This window comes from Brienomyrus brachyistius, chromosome 8, assembly GCF_023856365.1.
Source record: "Brienomyrus brachyistius isolate T26 chromosome 8, BBRACH_0.4, whole genome shotgun sequence".
Taxonomy (NCBI): Eukaryota; Metazoa; Chordata; class Actinopteri; order Osteoglossiformes; family Mormyridae; genus Brienomyrus; species Brienomyrus brachyistius.
The window spans coordinates 21,362,028-21,368,911 of NC_064540.1; positions in this window are offsets into that span (position 1 = coordinate 21,362,028).

The window sequence follows — 6,884 nt, forward strand, 5'->3', positions numbered from 1 at the left end:
TGCAAGACCAATTTCTTAATGCTTAGACTTCCTACTGTCCTTTTTGATAGAAAGGACATTTGCGCTCTAAACTGATACAGATTTCATCACCTTTACATATCATTTACACTTTTTCTTTTTTCTGCGTTCGTCTTGCCCCGTGTCCTGTTACTAAGCGTTGTCCTAAATCTTACCACCTGTGTTGAATTGCCCAGCAGAAAATGCACAAGTCAGCATCACACTGTACTTTCTGCTTTAAACCTTGTGAATCCTTCCTTTGAATCTCAAGACTAGTGACGATACTGTTTGAAGGCTGAAGCACGACGGTGGATAGGGTTTCAAGGCCCAGCCATTTGTAAATGACGCCCATCTGACCAACATGTACTTATAACCAGCTGGGCTGAAGAAGGAAGGAAACATGGCAGGGCAGAGCAGATCAGGGCAGGGCAGGGCAGGGCAGAGCAGAGCAGAGCAGGGCAGGGAAGGGCAGAGCAGGGCAGGGCAGGGCAGGGCAGGGCAGGGCAGAGCAGATCAGGGCAGGGCAGAGCAGGGCAGGGCAGAGCAGATCAGGGCAGAGCAGGGCAGGGCAGAGCAGAGCAGAGCAGAGCAGAGCAGGGAAGGGCAGAGCAGGGCAGGGCAGAGCAGAGCAGGGCAGAGCAGGGCAGGGCGGGGCAGAGCAGGGCAGGGCAGAGCAGGGCGGGGCAGGGCAGAGCAGGGCGGGGCAGAGCAGCGCAGGGCAGGGCAGGGCAGAGCAGGGCAGGGCAGAGCAGGGCGGGGCAGAGCAGAGCAGGGCAGGGCAGGGCAGAGCAGAGCAGAGCGGGGCAGGGCAGGGCAGGGCAGAGCGGGGCAGGGCAGAGCAGGGCAGGGCAGGGCAGAGCGGGGCAGAGCGGGGCAGGGCAGAGCAGGGCAGGGCAGGGCAGGGCAGAGCAGGGCAGGGCAGGGCAGGGTAGAGCAGAGCAGGGCAGGGCAGGGCAGAGCAGGGCAGGGCAGAGCAGGGCAGGGCAGGGCAGAGCGGGGCAGGGCAGAGCAGGGCAGGGCAGGGCAGAGCAGGGCAGGGCAGAGCAGGGCAGGGCAGGGTAGAGCAGAGCAGAGCAGGGCAGGGCAGAGCGGGGCAGAGCAGGGCAGGGCAGGGCAGAGCAGGGCAGGGCAGGGCAGGGCAGAGCAGGGCAGGGCAGAGCAGAGCAGGGCAGAGCAGAGGGCTTTCTCCGCATGTATCGGGTCTCATTCCGCTCCAGCTTCTCTCTCTTTTATACATTCAGCAGTTCACCTTCCTTAATCGCTCTGCCCCTGTTTTTGTCACCGGTGTAATTCGTCGATAAAACACATTTTCAGTTGGTATCTGGTGCTCCTGACCTGGGTGCAGCCGCCGTGAACGCTGCCATGGACGAAAGACAATTTTCACTTTCTTCTATATTTCGCAATTGCCTTTTTATCGTTGCGATAAAAGACAGTCTCAGGCCAGCCCACATGGGAGCCCAGAGATAGGTGCTGGTTCAGTTCAATGGATCCAGCTCGCGAGTCCCTCTGTGATGCGCACCAGACGGTCCGTAAGCATCTTCCCACGAACCCTCAGCGAATACTAATATCACGTTCGTGAGTTTTTCCAGGAGTGATGTGAGCCTGCAGAGTTCCCTGGCGGCATGCTTCTGGAAGGATCCGTGCACCACACAATAATCCCGCAGCACAGTTGCTCCAGTATTGTGCTTCCGGGCCTTTGTCTCTTCGTCAGACAGGGAGTGGAGTGTCCCTACAGCTTTTGTTTTCTGGGAAATTACTGTTTATTGGGAAGCGATGTGCTTGTCACTGGATTCAAATCAGGCGGCGAGTACGATAATTAATGCGTGTCAGGGATGCGAGATTATTGATTAAAGCTACACACACTGACGGGAGATTCATTTTGATTTTGGCAGACAGGCAACATATGAGACAATAGCTTGATATCTGTGTCTTTTTTCATAATGGGAGTGGGGGGCGTAGGGGCAACTTTATTTTCCAATTTAACGGCGGAAAGGAAAAAACAAAAAAGTGAGGAGATGGTAAAAGGGCAGCGAACGTGACACCTGCAGCGAAAGAAACAGAAGCTCGTCGTACAATAACCTTTACAGGACTGTCAGCCGGAATTAAGTTCCCAGGAAATGTTTCGAACGCCTGGCATTCCTGAAGACGTCTCTCTCTCTCTCTCTCTCTCAGATCAGCAGCTCCCCTGAAGAAGAGTTACAAAAAACGGGGAAAGGAGAACCTGGGAAACCGGGGTTTAGGGTCGCTGTTATCATTCTGTCATTTGAGAGCAGAGTTGGGGTGTTTCCGGACTTCGAGTCTGTTTTTTGAGATTCTGGGAGCGAGGGGTTGTTCAGTGTGCCAAGCCCCCTCCCCCAGCTCAGATTAGAGAGCTGCAGAAATCCACTCGGGGGGGGGGGGGGGGGGGGGGGGGTGGTATATGGAACTAAACACAAGCTCAATGAAGTACAGCGCCTCCTTTTGGCTTCGTGTTGCGGACGCAGCCTGTTTCCCATGTTCCTTTGCACTGGCACTCAGCCTGGGTTAAAGGTCAGGCTCGTTTCAGCATCACATACACAAGAAGAAGAGATGAGCATATTGCATTTTTTAAAGCAGGGATTAGACTGCTGAGCCTCCAACTGCTCTATGTGTGGTCTGCACAGACTAATGCTGTTACCCTGAGTAGGATTTTAAGTGGGCCCTGCTATGTTTGGTCTAGAGAAAAGCTGATTTTTCTTTTTTTTTTTTTTTTACAGTGGTGGGGGTCCCCTCCTCTTTTCCATGACACTGATATTAAGGAGTAGTTGTGGTTCAGACAGCAACACTGGAAAGGCTACTGTCGACCCCGGAGAGGCCTGTCACACACCAACACACTCAGATCTTTCTCAGGAAAACTGGAAACCACAAGTCTTACATTCACTGACCAAGATGCAATACAAAGGGAAGGAATCATTTCATATGATTATTTTTTAAAATTCTGAATATTCCTGATCATTTTGCAGTCCTGTATGAATAATTTACATAGACAGTGTTAATAGGAGACGTCTTGCTTTTGTTGAAATAACAGAAAATGGTGCAATTTTGCCCCAGTACCTTTGCGCACAGATTGCTTTCATCTCTAGGTGGCAGTGTTGATACAGTTTGGCTACTTATTAGCTAAACACTCGGAAGATATTCCCCAGTGAAACAAAAGTGCGGGGGGGTTGGGGGGTTATTTACATATTTATTGAGCCCCTCAAAGCTTTTACGTACTGCATTTGGGCTTCAAGGAATTACTAAAAAATTGAATTTCAATTCGGTAGCACGGAGCATAGTAATTAATCACTGACCTTTGCTTATTTTTTGAAACGATTTTTTTTTTTTTTTTTTTACCAATGCGTTGTGGAGCGGAACTGGCAATCTCCCATGACCCCTATCTGACACGTTCCCCGCTAATACAGAAATCCCTTCATCTAACGTCCCAGATCAGTTATGATAAAAAGTACATGACAGTTGGCCAGGCTTCCCAGGGAGCAGCTTTCAGTGCCTCTGGCTGCGCCGCCTGCATGTGTCAGTGAGCCATCGGCGTCCCCGTCCCGGACCGCGGTGCTTCCCTGCGTGCGGTTTGTGTCCGACAACATGACATCGGGAAGAAGAGCCCGGCCACATTGTCAGAGAGACGCCAATGTTTTTATCCTCAGAAACCCACAAGAACGTGTCTGTTTCCGATAATTCCGGTATTTTAAAACCAGTCGCTGGAGTTATAAGCAGTTAGCGTGCCATGTTGAAGATGTTCCATCACACCGCCCTTTTAAGAGAGAAGAATCCCTCATTTAATTCAGTTTTTCATGATGGGAAAATTACCACCAGTACTGAAATTTTACATAAAACGTATTGTGACATTTATCATATTATTATACATTTACATGTTCTTTGTATTTGGAAACACCTGATTTACACTTGAAATGATCACACAATGTCAGTTTCTGAGCAGTTAAACCCTCAAGCCGGTTTTGGTCTGACTGCAGCTTAATGCAAATGATGTTCATCGGTTCTTTACCATGACGAGCAGGTGCCAATAGCACCGTTACCACCCCCGAGTTTTGCGTGATGTAATGCTGCTTCCATGTGACTCAGTGCATCTGACTGTTAACGTCCAGAGTGGTAAACGCTTCAAGGTCGACGGGGGCTCACCCATCATCAGCCCCGACACTGGATGCTGTTCCGCTCACGTGATTAACTAACACTGCCAGTGCAGCACAAACACTGGATTACGATATGCTTATATACATATAGCCTATGGAAATACGCAATATCACTGAAACAAAAAATAAAACATTGTAATGAAGCATAATAAAATGATATAACCCGGTGACCCTGCATAGGACAAGTGGGTGGGGAAATCAAATGAATTCATGGAAATTACATAAAACACAAGTTTGGTGGCACGTGATCAACAGTCGAGAAGCTTAGAAGATATGACTAGGAGAGATAAGACTCAGCAGGCCGGACTACAGTGGTATATTTCGGTGTATAGCTTTGAAATGTTTGTAACTGATATGTTAACATTGTGTCTGTGTGTGCTGGAGCCAAGGACATAGATTTGGTTTCAGCATTGGTAGGGACCAAATCAGCCCCTAACCCTCAACCCCCCCACCTAATTACACACAGTACTCCCATAAAAGTGGTAGCGACACGTCCTTACAATCCAGACCCAAATCTGTGCCCCTGGTCCAGAGGTGGGGAGAAAATCCACGTCTCTTTCTTCACCACAACTTATCTCTAAACTTCATCCAGTAAAATACATAGAAAAACAAAAACTCGGAAGAATACCATTGGATTTATCTGACGATAACAATAGATGGAGAAGCGGCCGCTGTCTATCCTTCACAGATGAGACGCACGGTGGGGACTGACCCCAAGTTTGGCTTCCCATGTCAGCCTCTTTTCCAGCCCCCCGGAATGTGTCTCAGCCTCAGCTGCTGGGTTTACTGGGAAAAGAACTGTACTCTCTGCCTTGAACCTCCCGCCCCGGACGACCCAGCGGGCTGGTGCCATGGAATACTGGGAATGTGTTAAACGCCTTACGTTGTCAAACTCAGCCGGGCAACCCCCCAGATGGATAATCCTTTAATAGTCATTCATTATCCGAAAGTATGAGGTGAAGAAAAGCCAGACTGTGCCCAGTACCCCGGCCTGGAGATCAAGGAGACCTATCTTATCAAGAAGGGCCTCAGAAAGCTGTGTAAGCCCATCTGCTTCTCGGCTCCTCTGCTATCCAGGGCACGTATGTCCGAAATACGCGTACGTGTAAGAATGTTGGCCGGCCCTGCATTTTAACACGCGCCGTAACTCGCCTTCCTGGAAATTCCCCAGTGCAGGACTAGCGTTAAAGCCACTAACTGATTCGGGCTGAAACGCCCCGTCAGTGTTTTAGCCTCAGAATTACAAATTGCATCATAATGTGTTTTATTCATCTACCTCTGAATTTGGTCTGCAGGGAAATCTGTTTGTAAGGGTTTCAACGTGGAGCAATGCAGACCGCATGTGTTAATGGCTTAGGGGTGATGCAGCCAAGAGGAAAAAATTAATTCTGAAGCTTTTGTAAAATGGCAAAAATGTTTCACAAATATTAAATACAACTACACAATAATTCCATGCTGCTGCATGTAAATAATTATGTTGTTAAGCATGTCAAAAATATTATATTTCACTTATTTTATTGGAATGTTTGCACATGTCATACTGAACTTTTTGCAGCTTAAGTTTAGAGGGTTGCGGTGTTGGGAGTGTGATATGCCTGATATCTGTGGGCTGCGCTGGGTTATTAAGGGATGGATCAGTACGATTATCATGCTGCATGGCAACCGCAGACATGTAAACACTGCTTTACCTAGTTACCAGGGTGAGGAACAGGTGAGATTCAAAATTCTCATTAGATTTCACACATCAGATACCTTAGCAACACGTTCAGAACACAAAGGGTAAAGAACTTAACGGTATATGATAGGCATGCAGTTAAAAAACTAAATAAAAGTATTACGTGTCTGCTGTAGTTTGTTATGAATTTGTTTATGGTTTAACATTTAATATATTATTTAAACACTAGTGTATAACTGCACGCGATGGCACAGTGGTTAGCGCTGCCCGCAGCGAGAAGGTCCTGGGCTTGGTCCTGGGTCCTTTCTGTGTGGAGTTCGCACGCTCTCTCCATGTTTGCCGGGGGGGGGGCTCCGGATCCCTCCCACAGTGCAGGTTAGGTTGATTGGTGAGCCTAAATCGGCCCTGTAGTAGTGTGTGTGTGTGTTTGTGTGTGTTTGTGTGTGTGTGTGTGTGTGTGTGTGCGTGTGCGCCCTGTGGTGTGTTGGCGCTCGCCCAGTTGTGGTTCCCGCCTGCACCCATTGTTCCCAGTATAGGTTCTGATCCCCCCTGCAACCCCAGTTAGGATAAAGCAGTTTCAGTAAATGGATGGATGGACGTATAACTGCATAACAATAAGGGGGAAATGTACATAGACAGTACATTTCATGAATATATAAAATCTATAGCATTAAAATGATAACACATATTTTTCTAACTGATAAAGTATACAAGGTAAATAAATAAAAGTTATATGTATTACATTCTAGATCCCTAGTCGTACAGCTGAGACCATACGAGGTGACTGGAAGAGGAACATTGGTTTTCTTGTAACCTCGTGTTTTCATTTATCTTTGCTGAGAATAACTCTGTTTAACCTCCACTGCACTGCGCTGACAAATGGCTGATTCCGCAGGGATCTGCGAGCCTCAAAGCCTCCAAGCCAAGCCCTTCACTTACCGAGGTCGCGCTCCTTCTCACGGCAAGAGGAAAGTAAAACATCGCATTCTAAATTCAGTACCTAATCATTTCCAAGTCGTCTTTCATGTGTGTAACTAAACGTGATACAA